The sequence below is a fragment of the Gracilinanus agilis genome, chromosome 2 (genome assembly GCF_016433145.1).
Source record: "Gracilinanus agilis isolate LMUSP501 chromosome 2, AgileGrace, whole genome shotgun sequence".
Classification (NCBI taxonomy): domain Eukaryota; kingdom Metazoa; phylum Chordata; class Mammalia; order Didelphimorphia; family Didelphidae; genus Gracilinanus; species Gracilinanus agilis.
This window is the reverse complement of record NC_058131.1, coordinates 502,267,356-502,289,453: the sequence shown is the minus strand read 5'-3', so window position 1 is coordinate 502,289,453 and position 22,098 is coordinate 502,267,356. Positions and strand designations below refer to the sequence as shown.

The 22,098-nt window shown below is 34.8% G+C and overlaps 1 protein-coding gene and 1 pseudogene across 1 annotated transcript in view; one reads left to right on the top strand and one right to left on the bottom strand.

Annotated features, from left to right (window-relative positions):
- TDP1 (tyrosyl-DNA phosphodiesterase 1) overlaps positions 1-22,098 on the bottom strand; it is a 164,491-nt gene that overhangs the window by 76,457 nt on the left and 65,936 nt on the right. The window lies entirely within an intron of this gene.
- Positions 11,701-21,357, top strand: LOC123236607 (annotated as a pseudogene).

The window sequence follows — 22,098 nt, the reverse complement described above, 5'->3', positions numbered from 1 at the left end:
GAGCTCATCTTTGCCTACTTGGTTTTGTGGTAAAATTTAAACATTATATTTGTCATATCCCAGTAATTTCCATAACAACAGACTGTCAGCAAAGACAAGATGATTTCATTACAGGATCAAAACAGATGGGAGAAAAAAAAAACCTTATTAAAACCATAAATATCTTTCCATTAAAGACAGTCAGATAACAAAAGGAAAATAGTCAAAAGTACATTTTCCATTAAGTTCAAACTAAAATATCACATTTCTTGTAAGCTCTTGCAAACATATGTCCTGTAGAATATATGCACCTTGGCTTAGACAGTGTACATTGTCTAATACTAACCAGTTTCAAAATCAATTGAAGATTTCATTAAACAGTCCCTTGGGGCTGCAATTGAGATTAATTAATATTTTATTTTCTTTAGTTACCAAAATAACACACATACTGATTTCATTTTGAACTGTCTTACCTAGAATCTCACTGAGATCTAATTAATCATGGTATTTCTCTGTTAGAAGGCCAACGAAGATATCTATGTGTCATGCTACCAAGTGGGGGGGGAGGGGGGAAAACACCCCTCCTTTCATGAACTATCTACAAAGGAAATGTTAGCTAAGAATAAAAGTTGGACAAAAGTGAGGTGGGCTATCTAAGAAAGCGATGTGATAATCTCAATTTAAACAAAGTACAAATAACTATATCTCGTGTCTAATTTTAGGGAAGAGATCATTGTTCCACAAAGGCCATAGAAAATTGAACATCAAAAATTGAACAACTAGATTGTGAACACTTTGGGAATTACAAATCCTGAGATGAAAGTTGGTGGAGTCCATTTGACTTCTGATATATACATGTCCCTGACATTTGAAAAATTTAAAAAGTCAGGAATGCAGGGGCAGCTGGGTAGCTCAGTGGATTGAGAGCCAGGCCTAGAGACAGGAGGTCTTAGGTTCAAATCCAGCCTCAGACACTTCCCAGCTGTGTGACCCTGGGCAAGTCACTTGACCCCCATTGCCTACCCTTACCAATCTTCCACCTATAAGTCAATACACAGAAGTTAAGGGTTTAAAAAATTTAAAAAAAAAAAAAAAGTCAGGAATGTAATTGTACTTCACCTATAAGCATATAAATTTTGTGGATAGCTCATGGAAAGCTGGCTCCTTGAGATCAATGAGGCACCCTTTTTGATCCTTCTAGTACTGGTATCCATTCCTGATTAATGCAGATAAGAAAAATATAAAGCATTTCCATCTTCTTGATATGAACCATGTTGGAATTACATATTAGAATTTATTCCCTATTCAAATTATCATAGTATATCCAAATTTTTTCTAGTTACAATTTTTCCAAAGCATTTAATGTAGATTTTAGTTCTATTTATGTTCAACAAATAAGCAGATATTTTCTCTTTTCAGTCAGAAAAAAAAACCAACAGGGAAATATGTCAATGGAGGTCTATGAATCAAGGTTGGAAGATTATTTTCAGGGATGAACGATAAGGTGACTTTTGAGGTCTTACAAATCTGAGACTCTATTAAGGTGTCATTAGCACCAACATGACTGATAATATATTCATTATCCAATCAACCTCCACTACATATCTTTCATCACGTGAACACATCTGCAACTTCAGTTTTAATCAAGTAAATCCCCTACCTGGAATGCTCTCCTTTGTTCCCTCAATACTGCCTATTGAAATTCTTCTCATTCTTTAACATTTAGTTCATATATGGCCTTTCCCTCTTTTCTCTTAAACACAATTAAATTCTCCTACCTTAAACACATATAAAAACTTATTTATTTCTTAAATTTTTCTTAAGTATGTAGCATACAGAATTTTGTATTAATTATTTCTGCACATGCCACATCAAGATCTGTTACAAATAACGGAGAACAGGGCCTTTCAGAATGACATTTTAAAAGAATGCCCTTATCTTAATGTTTAAACTCAAATTCTAATAAGGACCAATGCTCTTCCTAGGCAATGGCCACTAAAACATTGCAGGAAATAATCCTGATAAAACAGAGGAATTTGCTTAAAAAAGAAGCTCATTGAGGACAAGCAAGTCTTTGGATTTTCTAGGGAAATTACTAGTTCACTTAATACAAACATACAAATCTATCAAGGGATTTCTATCAACAAGTTAACCGCTTAATCCTTAACAGTAACAAGCATATAAGATAAGATTTAGTTTCCTGAAGAGGATAGAAATGAACTAGAAGAGTCAATGATATCCTGTTTTTCTAGCCAGCAGAAAGAAGAAAAGAAAGATTTAAGCCTTTTGCACTTCTGGCCAAGAAAAGATCAGAAGAGTCAAGCTTCTCAAAAGACCTGTATCTTTAAATAACACCTACTATTTCTATACTGGTCAGGTCATATCTTTTCACTGGTCCTTTTCGAAAATGAAGGATAAACAACCACCCCAATTAATGCAACTAAGAAGCTCTGTTCTATACATTAATGAAACCTTTTTAGATGAGAATGACTCTTTTATTGAATTATAGAATCAAGGATAGAAACAAAGCCAAAACATCTCTACTGAATCAATCACAAGTGTGAAACAGGTACAAACTGAGTCAAAGAAGATAGCATGACAAGGGAATCTTGTGGATGGTTGATGAAAATCTGTTATATTCAAAGGAGCTTTGAATAAACAAGTAAGCCAATTCAGAATATGAGTTCTAACAGTGGCTGTTCATTATTACTTGAGAATTGCTTGGGAGTTAGAGAGGAAGGAAAATGTTTCTGCATGTCACCCTCTCCACCCTTGTCCAAAGGAGCTCTAAAAGATAATTTGTGAGCTCTGAAAAAGTGAAGATTTGGACTTTTCACTGGTATTAGTGGTAATTCCCCTAGAATGCCAATGATGTTTACATAAGAAGCCAAGGACAAAAACTAGATAAATTGAAAAAAGGCACCTCAAGGGAGCATGACTTCTTCAGGACAGAGAGAATTATAGCTTTAGGCTACTATAAGATCCCAATCCTCACAGCCCAAGAAAAAGCTACAACTACTTGAGGGAACTTCTTGAGGACTCCAAGAAAAGAGAAAAGTACTTCCAATTAGGAGCAGTGAATTAGTTCTTTTCCACAGATGGTCTGAGCTTGAGTCCACTCTCCAAGGAGTCCTAGTGTAAGCAAAGGAGTGTGTCATTGACTTTTTTGGAAAGACTGCTTTTGTACTAAATGTTATTATATCTCAAAAAATACACCATTTTAAAATCTAATTAAGTATGGCTGGGTAACTAATAATGATGACAGGAAAGCACACCAAAGAGAAGTTCATGAGCAACTATACTAGAAACTACCCCAAATCCCTCAGAGAGGAGAAATCAGCCACTCTCTGGGAACCTAACTTTAAAGTTTGAATTGAGGTTGCAGAAAGTAAGCCCAGAAGATGTTACACAAAATATAAGACACAAATCTCCCCTTTAATGAGCTTACTGTATAGGAAGGAAATATCAACAGGTAACTATAATATACCACCTTTTATTGTTCTATGAGAACAAAAACAAAGTCTTACTGAAAATCTCCCTTAACATTTAGCAAATTATTAGTTGGTGGGTTTATTCATAAGGAATTAATACACTACCTTTGAACTGGATCTATAAAAAAAAGAAGTTGGTCTACAAGACTGGATCTAAGGTCTCTGCCAGCTTTTAATCTGTGATTCTATGGATATTTTTGTGGAACTGAAGGCCAAAGTGCTGAGAGAGATTTGATATAGGAAGGTTAATGAGATATGTTTAAAGAACAATGGCAGATGGGAAGATCAGTGTAAGAGGTTATAGCAATGGACCAAATAGGATAACAGGATCATATATTTAGATCTGGAAGGGACTTTAGAGATCATCTAATACAATGCCCTCATTTTACAGGAAAGGAACTGAGATGCGTGATAATTTGCCCAAGGTCCTAAAGGCAAGACATGGTAGAGCTGGGATGAAAACCACAGCCCTCAGATTCCAAATACAATACTCTACAATGACATTTAGTGGGTATCACCAAAATTCCACAGGCATAGGAATAAATGGGTAAAATGTTTGTTTTTATTCTTGTTCAGTTGTTTCAGTCATATCTGACACTTTGTAACTTTGGGGTTTTCTTGGGAAAGACAATGGAGTAGTTTGCCATTTCCTCCTCCAGCTCATTTCACAGAGAAACAAATGGAAGCAAACCTCATAAAGAGACTTGCTAGGTTAGTAAGTGTTGGAGGTCATATTTGAACTCTAAACCTGGCACTATCCACTGTGTCACCTAAATGGATGATAAGGAAGTGATTTTATTAGAAAAAGTAAAGTGAAAAAGAACAGTAGATTTCTGGGGGGAAATTTCTTTTCTTAACATTCTGGGTTTTAGGTGCTGGTGAGATGGAGGTGTTCCCTAACCAAATGGAAGTAATAATCTTTAGAGAAGAGCTTCCTAATTCAACAACCTATTAGGGCAAGAACTAATATTCCCATGTTACTAATGAGGCAAGTGAAATGAAGACATTAGCTATCTCACTGGGCATATTAAGTTCCAGAACCACAACTACAAATTGAGCCCTCTGACTCCTACACCAGAGCTCTTTTCACTGTTCCAACCTAATTAAATGGCAGAACCCTCTTAGGCCCCAGGATTAAAAGTAAAAGAAAATTCAATACCACTTAACATGGAAAGTTACAACCAATTTCCACAAAAACATCAAACGATGTGTTACCTAATTGATGAATCACTAAATGATTCCTTGGGTTTGTACTGTCTAAAACCATGTGTTTTTCATGATTATCTACTAGGGAAATCCCTGTGGAGGCCTTTAGGAACAAATGCTACTGCCAGGCTTCAGTAAACAATATGGAGCAGGAGAAGGAGGTGATATCTGAAAAGGATGGTCAGAAAACAAATAGCCGTTATTTATTGATATAGCAAGGAACAAAGGGAGTTTAAAATATAATCACTCATTTTAAGTAAGATAATAGAGAAAGAGCAAAAGAATAGGCTTAGAATTAAAACCAGGGCTCTCATGCTCTTTAAGCCTCAGTATTCTCATCTTTAAATAGAGATAACATTTATAAATACCCATCCCCATAAGGTTATCAGCCTTGAATGAAATGATGCAGGAGAAAGTGTTCTGAAACCATAAAATCTCAAATAAGTAGAAGGTACCATTATTAAGATTAGAATAGAGAGAAAAACTTAAGATGAAAAAATTGAGAAGGGATGTCTAAAAACTATTGCTGTTAAGATACTCAAGAGGGTTACTGAAAAGAAACTGTATGAGAAATACTTATCTCTTCTCATGAAGAGGCATGGTATATTACTCTAGATATTTTACTAAAAAGAAAATTTCCCTCAATGACTAGTTTTAGCATAAAACTGGTAATTCAGTGATGCTATATACCTGCATAAATCAATGAGACCCCAAGAGAATAACCATGGTTTAATCAAAATTCCTAGTATAAGTAAGTAATCGATGCAAGGCCACACAAAAACCAAGCCTCATTTAATCCCTTTTGGAAAAAGAAATGAGGAAGAAAAAAAAAAGAAGCTGCCACCTATTTTATCTAAGAGGATGAAATGAAATAAAAAACAACATTAATATTGTCTTGAGATTTTATTCATCACCTGAAGCACTTAAGAGATTTATTATCTGTAAAGGAACGGTAGTTAAAACAAAATGAAACTGCACAGGAAGTTAATCTCCTCTACTTTTTGATCATACAAAAGGATTAGGATCACCCAGTACAATACTATAGTACTATTTACTAGCAGTAGCAATACTAATAATAATACTGACATTTACAAAGCATTGTAAAGGCATGTTCTTGTCTCAGCACCACAAACAGCCCTCTAAGGAAGGTAACTCAAGCGTTGTTATCTTCATTTTGCAGATAAGCAAATGGATGCTTAGAGAACTAAACTAACTTGGGGAGATGATGGGCTATCATAGGGAAGAGAGCCATGGGAGGTAAAACTAACAATAGAGCAGAGAAGCTGCAGAGAGGCAGATTTAAGCATGATGGGAAGAAACAGAATCCCACAGTTCCAGGTACACAGCATGTGTTTAATAAATGTTTATTGATTATATGATCGAGGATCATAACTCTGGCTCCCTCAGTCATCAATGGACCTGCTGTCACAGAATGGAGCTGATGATTCGGGGAGGGGGATGGAAGGGTGAGAAACGCAACACAATATGGACAGGAGAATTTTTTTTCCTTCTAACAGTTTCAGCTGGCAAATATTTTGACTTCTTTCTAATCTTGTTTGTAATAGGTTAATGAAAAATGTCACAAATTGAAAACAACGCTCTGTGTATTTATTTTGAAAATTCCTTTCATCAGAATATGAAACCAAGCTATCTTCTGCAGTCTTGAGAGGGTATCACATGTCTTAATGTGGAGTATGGCATTTGCTTTGGACTGAGGTTTCTGCTGAATGTAAGTAAAATAGCTTAGGGGAGTAAATAGATCATTCTATTTCTGTTTAAAAACCTGGTGAGATCCCCCCCCAAACTGACTTTATGGTGTCACACAGGAATGATCTCTAACAACAATTCTCTTGTAGGCTTTCTAAGTATACTGAAAGCAATAGTAACATTGTTAGTGGTGATACCTTTTATTATTTTTTATCCTGCTTAATAGGCATGCAAACTTCAAATTCAATATGTACAAAACCAATTCTATCATCTTTCCCACACAACTAATGACCTCTTGGGATTTCTCTATGCCATTGACAACAAACATTCCTTTAGCCAATAAGACCAGAAACCTCAAGCATCATCATTAACTTATCTCTTTCTTTAATATTCTAGACCAGTTATTTTCTAATTCCATCTAGTATTTTGATAAAATGTTTCTTGACCCTAATATTCTTTCTGACAGTGAAATAGAGAAAATAAAAAAGATGTCCTTTGATCAAGAAAAGGCAAACATCGGGTTTTGGTCAAAAGGGTTTGGTGTTTTTTTTTGTTTTGTTTTTTGCTGCCTCAGTGTCACTAGTTATGCAAACTGAAAGGAGAGATGAAAAAGATTCTAATTTCACAAATTTTAGAGCACATATACAGTTTAAAATATAAGACACTATGCTTACTGTTTTATGTATATGTGACTGTTAAACATTAAAATTAGTGAAATAAAGATTTGTTTCCCTCAGAAAAAGTAATTTGACAAAATATAGAAGAGAAGGAAATTGTACCTAACAACATGGAATATTAACAGATTGAATTTCCCTATAAAAGAGAAAATTTTAAAAGCTACTAAATGGATTAAAAGTTACAACCTAGGGGGCAGCTGGGTAGCTCAGTGGATTGAGAGCCAGGCCTAGAGACAGGAGGTCTTAGGTTCAAATCCAGCCTCAGACACTTCCCAGCTGTGTGACCCTGGGCAAGTCACTTGACCCCCATTGCCTACCCCTACCAATCTTCCACAGTCAATACACAGAAGTTAAGGGTTTAAAATTAAAAAAAAAAAAAAAAAAAAAAGTTACAACCTACACTATGGGAGACAAATAGGAAATATACTTGGTAAAGAAAAGATACTAATAGGTTTAAGATGAAAGGGTATACTGAACACTACCATTCTTCAGAAAATTTCTAAAAAATATGAACTTTCAAAAATACTGCATAGTATTTAGTATTTAGAAAGCAAATTAGAAAGCAACAAGGGATAAAAACAAAGGGATTTTAAAGGTACTACTGCTATTGAAAGAATGATGTCAAATATGTACATACCAAATGGAAGATCAACTAAATCTGTAAAGGAAAAATTTGGTGAACTGCAAAAAAATTAAATAGAAATTCAATAATGCCAACATTTTAACAGAACAATTTTATATATTTTCTATACATACATTTTGTATAGAACATATATTCTGTACTATATTAAACAACAAAGGTTAACTAAAAAGAAACCATACATTTAAAATGAGATGAAAAAAATTAGGCTTAACAGAAGTACAGAGAAAAATAGGACATATAAATATTCCATTTCAAAAAGAAATTATAATTCAGAAAGGTGAGCTGTTTAAATATCTTTCCACATTACAAAGTAATAAAAATACTAAGTAACAAGGAAATATTATGTCTTTAAACAGATTAAAAAAAACTTGGTGAATATTGCTGGGATTATAGAATAAAATATTAGAAACAGTAATGAGTTATAGGAAGTATTAAATATAGTAGCAAGTTATATTCAAGATAACAAATACTAAGTCAAATTCATAATGCTTAGTATTTATATTAAAAAGATAAAAGTAGAAAAATGACAGGTAAAGATACCAAAAGAAAGTGCAAAACAAAAATTAAGACTCATTTAAGGAGAGAAATTAAAGGAGAAATTACTGAAGTAGAAAATAAGAATATAATTAAATCAATAAAACAAAGCTTTAAAAAAACCATTTAAAATAATTATAAAATGAATTGCCTATTAGGAAATTTAATCAAAAAGGAAAGAGGAAAATTAAGTTTCCCAAGTCAAAAATGAGAAGGGGAAGATCTAAATGAACAAAGAAGATATAAAGAAAATGAGGAAGTGGAAAGCTGTATACAGATATATGCCAACAAAATGAGGAATATAAAGGATAGAAATTTATGAAAATATAAAATAGTTGAATTGAAAATGGAGAACATAGAGAAACCACTCTCAGTAGAAGTTAAACAAATCACTAATAATCTTTCACATAAATTGTACCAGGAACAGCAGGATTAAGAGACATATTTTAATCAAATAGTCTATAATGCCTCTACTATATAAAAACTGTTTATAAAAAAAGAGACAGTATTCTACTAGGTGAACAAAGCCCTGGTTTCAAAAGCTGGTAGAGATTAGGCAGAGATGGAAAACTACTGACTAATATCATTAATGTGAAAATACTAGATAAATATTGGCAAGCAGGACATAGGAAAACAGCTTACCATTTTTATGAAGTCTTGAGATTCTCTTGAAGGTTTTTTAATGAAAAGAGAAAATTCCCCCTCATACAGCTGCCCAGTATGATACCATAAAGAGTGACAGGCATAGAATAAGTCAGAACAATATCAGATGAGAAGCCTAGTAACATGGAGAAAGCAATAAAACTTATAGTTTCAATTGTCCATCTACAAATGCAACAAACAAGTGTAAAAGGGAAAAATGAGAAGATTGTGGTTGAAAGACAGATCCCTTGAACTTCACAGGTTTCACTGACATTTGTTGGAATAGAACTAATGACTTTACAGATGAGGAAACTGAGGTTAAAAGGGTTAAATGCCTTGCTCAGTTATGAAGCTGGATTTGAACTTGGGTCTTTCTAACTCCAGGCCTGCTGTTCCATCCACTGTTTTACCTAGTAACCCAAGGGAAATCTAGCAGGTCCCTATTGCCTCTGGAACAAAACAAACTCTCTGTTTTTTAAAGTTCTCTACAGCATCACCCATACTGACTTTTCCAGCTTCATTATATATTAGTCTCCCCTTCCCATTCTCTATGTGTTAGCTATTTCTCCCATTTCTTTGCCTTTACAATGGCCATCTCTGAGTCTGGAATGACCTTCCTTCTCATCTTTTCTTCCCAGAACCCCTCGCATGTTTCAAGATTCATTTCAAACACCATCTTCCACATGAAGCCTTTCTGCATTGTCCCTCACTTACTGCAAGTGGACTTTTTCTAAAATATTTCATATTTATTTTGCAATAATTTTGAATATCTTTACATGTGCACATATTTCCACCAAGAGCAGGTAAGATCTTTCAGAAGTTGGGCTTTCATTTGTGTCTGTGTCTCCAGTGCCTAGCAGGATGTGTGACATATCACAGGTGCTTAATAAATTATATTATATATTGCATACATTATATGAGAATAAAATAAAAAATAAAGCAGATGCTGCTGATTGCCTGTCAAGAGTTATTTTTCATGCTAACAGATCTGAGGAACTTAAAAATAATAGAGATTTAAGGGAGTTAGGAATATATAATCAGTTCCATTAGCTAATTTCTTTAATAATCTAAAAATACAAAGTACTGACTACCAAGGAAAACTGTATCTTCCCTACAGTATATCAGCAATCTAATTTTCTGTTAACTTTTAGTAAAGATATATTATTCTTGGAAGGCTAGATGACTTCTGAACACCAAATCGATGACTTCTCACATGATTATTTTATATGGAGGAAGCTACGCACATATATACATGCAAATATAGAGAAACAGAATAGTAAGAGTGAGGAATACTAGGCTTGGAGACCAGAGGACTGGGTTCTAATTTCACTTTTGACACTTAGTGATCTTAAGCAACTCACTTAACCTCTATATTCTTCAAGCAACTCCCTGTGCCCTGTAGATTTCAGGTATGACCTATACGGAAGAAAGAATTAACAAAAAGTTTCCCTGTATTGACAAAAATCATAGATCCTTTAAGAAATTTATACATATGTAGACACACAAGAAGAATATTAAGAGATACATTTTTATACCATACTTGTTATGAGGCTGCAAGCTGCATGAGAGAACAGGAATCATACGTTAAAAAAATCTGGACTTTCCCCCCATTGTAAGACTACATATAAAGTAGATGATTAATAAATGTATGTTTAGTCCTTGGTGGATTTACATATATGTACCTAAGAGTTTTATTCCCCTAAAATCAGTGACTTGGGCTATAAGTACTACCCTGAACCAACCAGGTTACATCCAAAACCAAATAAATTCTCTCTTACATTCCTTCCAATAATTTTACACTCAAGTAGAGCTGTTTTGAGATGAAGAGAGTGATTGCAGCTTAATGGGAGTAAGAAATACATTTCCATCATGATTATGAATACCAGTCTCATGACCCCTAAAGTCCATCAGTTTACTTCTGGCTTCCCAGTGCCCCCATGGACAGTCATTTCAACAATAATTACATTATTCTCTCAAAATCCCATGCCCTTCCATCTTTCTAAAGCTATCTTCTTCAACCTCAACTCTTCATTATTGTTCAGTTGCTTCCACTGGGTACAACTGGTCATGATGCCATCTGGGGTTTACTTAGCAAAGAAATATATTGGAGTGGTTTGCCATTTCCTTTTCCAGCTCATGATAGACAAGAAAACTGAGGCAAACAGGGTTAAGTAACTTGCCAAGCTAGTAAATGTCTGAGGCCAGATTTGAATTTGGGAAGATGAATCCTTTTGATTTCAGGCCCAGAGCTCTCTCCTCTGCACTACTGAGTCCTCAACCCCATTTCCCCACGAACTCTAGACAAAGTCTGTTATCTTCTCTTTCTGGTGCTACTCTGTGGCTGTTCATTATTACTGATAAAAATTTTAAAAACAAAAATAAAACCTGACACCTGAAGTATTGACAGTCCAATCAAATGATCTGGTGAATCTATTCCCATATATCCAGGGAAGACGAAGGGACTGGCAAGTCAGTAAACAAGTATGTACACTCTGCACCAGGCCCTGTGCTAAGTGCTAGGGATACAAAAAAATTAAAAATGAAAGGCAAGAACCAAATAGGTGGCAGGCCTGGAGGCAGGGGGTCCTGGGTTTAAATCGAAAGACTGGAAAAGGAGTCTTTTAAGAAGGCAAGACATTAGCTGAGACTTGAAGGAAGACAAGAGGCTGGAGGAAGGAGGGCATTCCAGGCACAGGGGACAGCCAGTGGAAACATCTGGGGTTCAGAGAGAGAGTATGTTGGGTGAACAACAAGAAGGCCAGCATTACTGGATCATAGGGTACAGAGAGAAATGTAAAAGAAAGGTAGGAAGAGGCAGACGATGAAGCAACTGAAAAGCCAAACAGAGGAGTTTGTAGTTGATGCTGGAGGTAACAGAAACTGCTGGAGCTTGTCGAATGAAGGATGTGTCCTGGCCAGATCTGTAGAGCTGAGGAAAGGAGAGGACAGTGTATGGAGAGCCATAAGGCACACAGACCAATCGGCAGCCTAGTGCAGCGGTCTAGATGGGAGATCATGCAGCCCCATCCTAGGATGGTGGCTGTGTCAGAGGAAGATGGGGGAATTGGGGGGGGTGGGGGGGTGGCGGCATATAGGAGACAAATTATAAAGGTAGAAAGACAAGACTGAAGCACTGACTGGTTACTGGAGAAGGGGAGGGAGATGAGAAACAGGGAAGAATGACAGATGACACTGTCTGCACACCTCAACAATAATAGGGAATTGAAAAGAGGTATAATTATAGGAGAAAGAGAATGGGTCTAGTTTTGGACATGTTGACTCGAAAATGTCTATCAGCCATTCAATTGGAAATGTTCAATAGGCAAAGGGAGTTGTAAGACTGGAATTCAACAAAGAGGTGAAGGCGATCTTCAAACTTTCGGACAATTGACACAAAGTCCCATTTGGTTTCCCTACTTGGGGTTCTGCCCATCAATACTGTTTAATCATCCTTTCAATTGTCTCTAGTTGCCTAGCCTGTTCTCTATAGTGAAGGAATCAAATAATAAGGATCATTATGTAGAGGATGATAATCCCCATTTCTGAATTGTTCCACAAGGATGTTAAAGCATGTTCCATTCTCAAGAACCGAATCTTATGGTCCTTTCTCCTCTCTGTGGTACTTTCTAATCTAATATTAAGTAGAAATATTTTATAGTACCCATCATAAAATCATAGTCTTTCAAAAGAGTTTTATTTTCTAAAAAATTCCCTACCTTCTATCTTAGAATCAATACTGTGCAATGGCTCCAAAGTAGTCGAGCGGTAAGGAGAAGGCAATGGAGGTTAAGTGATTTGCCCAGTGTCACACTGCTACCAAGTGTCTAAGGCCACATTTGAATAGAGGACCAAAAGAACATTTTTTTAATTGATAATACTATGAATGAACAAGCATTTATGAATTTGTCATATCTTGTTATAAATATTTCAAATATTTATTAATACAACTATATTACATATACTAATATGTACTAGGAACTAGGGATACAAAATATAGGAGGGAAAAATATCCTGATCTCAAGTTAACTTTCATTCTAATAGGAAAATACAATATAGATAAAAGAACTGATAAATAAATAAGATAGTTTTATATATGTATATTATTTCTTTTTGTCAAATGATGCCTTCTTCAATGAAGGGAACAAAGAGAGGGAATTTTTTGGATATTTCAATGTAACAAACTAATTTTTTTTAAAGGAATGGGGGGGACCAGGGAAGGGAGTTTTGACCTGGAGAGTCACAAGGACTAACTGGAACCATGAAGCAGTCAACTGTCACATCTTTCCAGGAAGAACCATAGTAGTGACTTTTTATCGTTCCCAAAGGAAGAGATGGAAAACAAGGGGCAGTGAGGGGAATTCACACTCAAGGAAAGCAGGTCAGATGATAAGATGCCTATACTGGGTAGGCCCTGGTTTTCTGGTAAATGGCTAGATGGAATGTGAAGCATGACTAACTAGGGCCAACTAATTACAATGAGTTGGGTGAGTTTTCATCCACTCACTCATCAATAAAGACAGCTCATCTCTAAGTCAGAGTAATGAAGCTAAGAAGATAGCAGTCTGGGTTGGGGAGAATGGAAATAGGAGGCTAAAAGGGGACAGCAATAGGACAGAGGTGATCTCAGGAAATTCTCTTTTATATCTAACTCAAATCATCCCTGCTATCCAAAACAGGAAAAAAGATCAAATAGCCACCACTTTACATATATTTATGAAAAAAAAAACTTGTCTTAAAACCATCTCTAGAGAAACAGTATCTCTCGTTAATTTAAGGATATGGCTCTCTACCGAAATTCATAATTCCTAGTCTATTATACTTTAATTAGTAGCTATTGACACCAAGTATGACATTATTGAGTCACACAGAATTGCCTAATGGTCTGAGTTCAGACTAGGGAGTCAGAAATTAATGGCCTAGTCATAGCTCTGATTTACTTTTCAAGGGAACAGAAACTTCATTTTTTTCCCTGGGAAATCTCTGCTCTACATAGAAACTCAATTATATAAGTTCTGATTATCCCATTTTTTATTAATTAAGAGTAAATGGAGTTATAAGAAAACTTAATTGGCATAGGTGCTGATTCTTTTTTTCTTTATTCCCCCCTCAGTTTCATATAAACAAAAATTTTTAACATTTGTTTTAAATTCTGAGTTCCAAATTCTCTTTTATCCTCCCTCACTCTCCTCAACCATCCTTAAAAGGAAACCATTTGAATATAGATTAAACATGTGCACATCATGCAAAACATTTCCATATTAGCCATGTTGCAGAAAGAAACATATAAAAAAATAAAATTTTAAAGTATACTTCAATCTGCAAACATACTATATCAGTATACTCTGGAGGTATATAGCATTTTTCATCATTAATCCTTTGAAATTGTTTTGGATCACTGCATTGATCAGAACAGCTAAGTCATCATTCCCAGGTCATCATCGTACAATATTGCTGTTACTGTGTACATATTCTCCTGGGATCTGCTAATTTCACTTTGCATCAGTTCATATAAATGTTTCCAAGTTTTCTGAAAGCATCTTGCTTATCATTTCTTAAAAAGAACAAAATATTCCACCAAAATCACACATTACAGTTTTTTTTTGGCCATTTCCCAATTCATGGGCATCCACCCTCAATTTCTAATTTTTTGCCACCACAACAAGAGCTATTGTAAAAGTTTTTTGCACACACGAGCCCTTTTCTCCTTTCTTTTATCACTCTGGAGTATAGACCTACAGGTGATACTTCTTAGTCAAATGATATGCACAGTTTTATAGGGGTTGGGCACAATTTTTAGTGCTTAATATTTCCATATTACATTTTCTTCTGAATAGCAGTTTTGAGTATAACCCACACCTTCAAGTATGACATGTACTAAGCATAACCAAATATTATACAGATGATCTACCTATCATTCTGTCTATACACACACATATAGTTAGTAAACAAACTACAGCTGTTTCTATTACATAGTTTATATAATGTTTGGACATACTTAGAACATCCTCTATGAAAGGATCATACTTATAAATACATATATGTTTATGTAGAGATATGCTATGAATGCAAGTGTATATATGTATATATCTACATACCTATAAGATCAGATGAATATTTCTATGTATTTACATGTTTAAATATACAAAGACATAAGCAAATTTCAGAGAATATATTTACAGCAGAGAACAAGATCCCCTGACACAAAGCCTTAAGTTGGCGTTTAATACACTTCCAAATGTGGCTCTATTCTAAATGTCCAGCTTATCCCATAATAATCTCCTCACTTCTAAATTCCAGATAAGCTTGAGTATAACCTTTGAATACATTCAGCAATCTCCTTCCTCTGTACCAAATGCATACATGTGCCATATGCTTACAATTTATCTGTTTACAAACATAAATTAGGATATAATGATTTCTTTCAAAAAGGGACTTAAAAAGAGTATCTTGCTTTTTACATTTAAAATGCTGTTTTATGTATAATTCAAGTGAGATGCAAATTGTAGGGAAGAGATTTAATGCAAAGAACAAGGTACTCTGGTTTTGTTGTTCCTCTGGCAGGAATCCTCAAGTTGGCAGTGAACACACAACCAAATCTAGCTCCAATCTTATCTCACAATGTTCCTCCTTCACTTATTCTAAATTTCAGGTAAAATGGAATGTATTCCTTGAGTACATTGAGCATTCTTCCTCTGTACCACTGCTGATAACTCTATGTTTGGAATACTCACTTCCTCCTGATCCATTTCTCTCTATGGATGTTATGACTCTTAACTCTGGAGTATGGAAGAGTGGAAAGGATGCTGGGTTTGGGATTAAGACCCCTAGACTAGCTCTGGGAATAGCTACATAAAAAAACCCTGTAGCTTGAAACAATGCCCCCTCCACCATGGGAGGAGAGCTCAAATTTAACATAAAATTAAAAAGTCAAGAATATGCTTGAAATGAAAAATGAAATGAAAATGAAAAATGAAAAAAAAAAAAAAAACAAACAAAAAAACCTGACCATATAAAGAAAGATCAAAACACAAACTCAGAAGACAATGTTTTTAAAAAAAACAAAACAGCTACATGCTAAATCTCAAAAAAAACGTGAACTGGTCTCAGGCACAAAGACATCAAAAGGGATTAAAAAAAACAAAACACCCTTATCTTTCATCTTAGAATCAAAACTGTATATTGGTTCCAGGGCAGAACAGTGGTAAGGGATAGGCAACTGGGCTTAAGTGTCTTGCCCAAGATCACACACATAGGAAGTGTCTCAGGCCAGATTTAAACTCAGGACATCCCATCTCTAGGTCTGGCTCTCAATCCACTGAGTACACCTAGTGGAGCCCAAAAAATCAATGAGAGAGACGAAAGAAAATCTGAAAAACGGTCAATAAGCTTGATAAAGGAAACACACACACACACAAAAGGAAAAAGATGTACAAAAATTAGCTAAATGAAATAAATTCTTAAAACCTTGATTAGGCCAAATGGAAAAGGAGTAATGAAATTTCACTGAAGAAAATAATGCCTTAAAAATTAGAATTGGGGCAGTAGAAGCTAGTGACTCCATGAGACAATAAGAAAAAATACAACAAAATCAAAAGAATGAAAAAAAAAAAAGAAAATGTAAAAAGAATGAGAATAGAATCTATGATGTTTCAACTGAAATAAAAAACAGTGGTAGCAATCATGACTTCAGAAAAAGCAAAATCAGAAATAGATTTAATTAGAAGAGATAAACGAGGAAACTACATTTTGCTAAAAGTTACATTAGACAAAGTATTTTAAACAAATATCTTCCAAATGAGATAGAATCCAAAATTTTTTTTAAACCCTTACCTTCTGTCTTAGAAACAATACTGTGTATTGGTTCGAAGGCAGAAAAGTGGTAAGGGTTAGGCAATGGGGTTAGTAACTTGCCCAGGGTCACACAGCTAGGAAGTGTCTGAGGCCAAATATAGAACTCCAGTCTATAGGCCTGACTCTCAATCCGCTGAGCCACTCAGCTGCCCCTTAGAATCCAAATTCTTAAAGAAAAAGTTAAATGAGTTACAAGAGGAAATTACTACACTACACTAGTGGGATACCTTAATTTTCCCTTCTTAGAACTAGATACACTCAATTAAAAAATAGGAAAGAAGTTAAAGAGATGAATGAAATTTTAGAAAAGTTAGATATCATAAACCTCTTAAGAAAAATAGATGAGAATAGTAAGGAATATAACCCTTCTCAGTGGTGCATGGTACCTATGCAAATGACCATGTGTTAGGGCACAAAAACCTTACAATCAAATTCAGAAAAATAGAAATATTAAATGCATCTTTAATCATATCATAAAGTTACATTCAATAAAATGCCATGGAAACAGATTAAAAATTAATTGGAAACTAATCTAATTCTAAAGAATGTGTGGGCCAAAGACAAATCAATTTCATTAAAGATAACAATGAGACAACATATCAAAATTTATGGGATACAGCCAAAGCAGTACTCAGGAAAAAATTTATATCTCTAAATGCTTATATGAATAAAGTAGAGAAAGATAAGAACAATGAATTAGTTATGCAACTAAAGAAACCAGAAAAAGAACAAATTAAAAATCCCTAATTAAGGGAGCAGTTGGGTGGCTCAGTGGATTGAGAGACAGGCTTAGAGACAGGAGGTCCTAGGTTCAAATCTGGCCTCAAGACACTTCCTCTTTGTGACCCTGGGCAAGTCACTTAACCCCCATTGCCTAGCCCTTACCACTCTTCTGCCTTGGAGCCAATATACAGTATTGTATGGTAAGGGTTTAAAAAAAATCCCTAATTAAACACAAAAATGGAAATTCTAAAAATCAAAGATTAATAAACTTTAAGTAAAAAAATCTATTGAAGTTATAATAAATAAATCTAGGATCGGGTTTTAAGAAAAACTAATAAAAGAGACAAATTATTGGTTATTTGATTTTTAAAAAGAATAAAACCTAGTTACCAGTATCAAAAATGACAAGTATAAATTCACCACCAATGAAAACAAAATTAAAACAATTATTAGGAGCTATTTTATCTGATTATATGTCAATAAATTTTATAATCTAAGCAAAATTGACATTTACAAAAAAAAGAAATTGTATAGATTAAGAGAGGAGGAAATAGAATACTTAAATAACTAACACCATCTCAGAAAAGAAACTGACCAAGCCATCAACAAGCCTCTTATGAAAAAAGACCTCTATAGCAGAGGGATTCACAAGTGAATACTACCAAACCTTTAAAAAACAATTAATATTTGGGAAAATGAGCAAAGATGGAAAACTACCAAATTCTTTTTATGACCCAAATATGGTGCTGATACCTGAAACAGAGAAACTGTAAAGTCCAATTTCCCTAATGAAAATGGATGCAAAAAATTTAAATAAATATACTAGCGAGGAATTTCAGCAATATATCACAAAGATTATACAATATGTCCAAGTGGGATTTATATCAGGAATGCAGAGCTAGTTCAATATTAGAAAAACACTTAGCATAACTGACCATATCAATTAAAAAGCCAAAAAAAAAAAAAACAACACTAGAAAGCATAGGAATACATGGAATTTCCCTTAAAATGACAAGTAATAGTGATCAAATACTATCATCAAACATCACCCGTATATAATCTAGAAGCATTCCCAATAAGATGAGGGTGAAGCAAAGATGTCAATTACCACCATTATCATTCAATATATTGTATTAGAAATGCTAGTCTCACAGGATGGTTTCAGAAAAATCTGGAAAGACTTACATGAACTAATGAAAAGTGAAGTGAGCAGAACCGGAAGAAACTGTACACAGTGACAGCAATATTTCTTGATGAATAACTGAATGATTTAATTATTCTCAGTAATGCAGTGATCTAAGACAATCTCAGACTCATGATGAAAATGCCATCTGCTCTGTAGATAGAGTCCAAATGCATGACTTAAACATACTATATTTCATTTTCTTTCTTTTTTTTAAATTTGATATCTCTTCCACAAAATTACTAATATGGAAAAATATTTTACATAATTACACAAATAAAATCTATATCAGACTGCTTAACATGGGAGGGGTGAGGGCGGGGGGCAAGGTGTAAGGAGAGACAGGGAAGGGAGTAAGGCCAGAAGAGAGAATTTAGAACTCAAACTTAAAAAAGAAATAAATGTTAGGGGGGAAGGCTAGGTTCAGTGACTTGAAAGCCAGGCCTAGAGGTGGGAGGTCCTGGCTTCAAATCTGATTTCAGACAAGTCCTCCCTGGATAAATCACATGACACCCCACACACACACCATTGCTTATCCCTCAAGCCTTAGCCTTGGAACCAATACACAGTATTGATTTTAAGAAGGAAGATAAAAGTTTAAATAAAAAGAAAAAAAAGAATGTTTAAAAAATTATGTAATGTGGAAAAGTAAAATATTTTTAAATTAACTGAAATAACTTTACTGACACACAAAAAAAGGAAATACTAGCTATAGCAATAAGATGAAAACAACAAGGAAACAAAACAATCTTTGCAGATGACATGGTGGCATGCTTGGAAAATCCTAAGGAATTAACTAAAAAACTAGTTGAAATAATTAACTTTAGTAAAGATTCAGGATCTAAAATAAATCCATAAATCACAGCATTTCTACATAAAACCAGTAAATTCCAACAGCAAGGGGCAGCTGGGGGGCTTAGTGGATTGAGAGCCAGGCCTAGAGACGGAAGGTCCTAGGTTCAAATCCGGCCTCAAGATACTTCCCAGGTGTGTGACCCTGGGCAAGTCACTTGACCCCCATTGCCCACCCTTATCACTCTTCCACCTAAGGAGCCAATACACAGAAGTTAAGGGTTTAAAAATAAATAAATTTTAAAAAAAGTCCAACAGCAAGAGATATAAAGAAAAATTCCACTTAAAATAATTGGGAACAGTACAAAATACCTGGGAACCTACCTACCAGGACAAACTGAAAAAATATATGAACACAATTACAAAACCCTTTTCACACAAATAAAGTCAGATCTGAAAAATCAGAATTGAGCCAATATAATAAAAACAATTCTATCTAAATTAACTTAGTTATTCAGTGCTATACCAATCAAACTACCTAAAAATATTTTATAGAGCTAGGAAAAAATAACAACAGACTATTCAGAAGAACAAAAGGTCAAGAATGTCAAGGGAATTAATAAAAAAATGTGAAGGAAAGAGGCCTCACAGTTCTAGATCTCATATTATACTACAAAGTGGTAATCATCAAAACAATTTGGTACTGTGATCTTGAGATGAAGTACAACTGTGTCCAGCCAGCCAGAAGTCCCTAGCAGTGAACTATACTGCATGGAGCTATTCTTGAAAGAAGATTATGAAGAACATTTATGTCGCCTGCAGAAGCCCAATGCTCTGATTTTGCATTTAGAGCCATCAGTATGGAACAGGCTCAAGTCATAAACTCAAAGATCTTAGAAAACAACTGGTTTTCTAAACAACAATTAAAGTTTTGGTGGAAAGCTGTGGAAGATATGTTTTCGGATAATCTATCCCATCAGCCAGTTGCCATTGAACCATGGAAAGCAGTCAAGAGACATTTTCTAATTAAAAGACAGCTTATGAAAATGATTGATGAAAGAGAAAAAAAATGTAGATGACAAAGCACATCAAAACATCCAGCTAGATGGATAGAGTGCCAGGCCTGGAATCAGGAAGACTCATCTTCCTGAGTTCAAATCTGGCTTCAGACACTAGTTAGGTGGCCCTGGACAAGTCACTTACCCCTGTTTGCCTCAGTTTCTTCATCTATAAAATAAGTTAGATAAGAAAATGGCAACCCACTGTAATATCTTTGCCAAGAAAACCCCAAACAGGGTCACAAAGAGTCAGAGGTCGCTGAAAACAGTTGAACGACAACAAGGATGAGAACCTACCAACCTCTTGAAGCAGCCTATTCCACTTTGGGGAAACTATTAGAAAGTTGTTTGTTTTTCCTGACTGCAAATAAAAATGCATAATTTGGCACTTAGTAAATAACTGGTTTATTGATTGACAGAGAGGATAAGAGAACTATAGTACCTAGGAAATAAATAAATATTTTACCTCTGAAAAAACAAACAAACAAACAAACAAACAAAAACATCCAGCTAGAAGCATAAGCCAAAAACACGCAAAGTTCTTTTTTACTTGACTCTGGAAGTAGTACTAAGGGAGACACCTCTACATAGACCATGCTGCAGGTCATACTGGGAAAGCACAAGGTATCATCACTTGTTTGAAATCCTCATCATAGTAGTAGGTAAAAGACATTTTTTTCTGATAGACATTTGCATGCTTCATGCTGTTTCACAAGATGCTTTTTACATAAGAACCAGGGTAAAAATGTGAGATGTAGTTGATGACATTGCAAGGTAGGGACATCTTCATTTAAAACAAGCCAGATCTTTCCAAAAGAGCATTCCTCTGAAAGCAATTCCTGCTTTTCTTCCTATGGCTGCATTAGCATAGAGGAGTATTTAGGGAAAGAAAAAAAGTGGATTTTTATGTATTCCACCCACAATTAATTATAGGATATTACACTATTAGTACTAATTCTCTACATTCAGTCTCAGAAAAAATTGTATTAAAATCAATTTATAATAAAAAAAAGTTTTTGATGAATTTGGTACTGGCTAAAAGTAGAGTGGTAGATCAGTGGAATAGATTGTGTACGGTAATGACTATATTAATCTAATATCTGATAAACCCAAAGATCCAAGGTTTTGGGACAAGAATGTACAATTTGACAAAAACTGCTGGCAAAACTGGAAAGCAGTTTGTCAGAAAGTAGGTAGAGACCAACATCTCATACAAAGACATTGTGGCATACTGTCTATATTTGCCTCAATTATAACATACAGTTTGCATAAGCATTTAAATATTTATATTAACCCCAAATTATACATTTGTATCTTTCCTATTAAACTGTAAGTTTTCTAAGGAAAGGAACAATTTTTCCCCCTTATCTGTTTAACTGTGTGGTACTTAATAGTGCCTTTTATATTGTCTAAGGATCTATGTAGCTTCTCTCTCCACTGGCACAATTCACAAACCTTCCGCATCTTGGCAAAGAGCTTTCATAAATTGGAGAGACTGGGGAGAGTTATCCTTCTAGTTAAGAAAGGCTAAGTTAAGATGATCCCAAAATGACAAATACAGGCCAACCTTGGGCCTGCACTGGAAGGCTTTCCAACTTCTTAGGATCCGCCA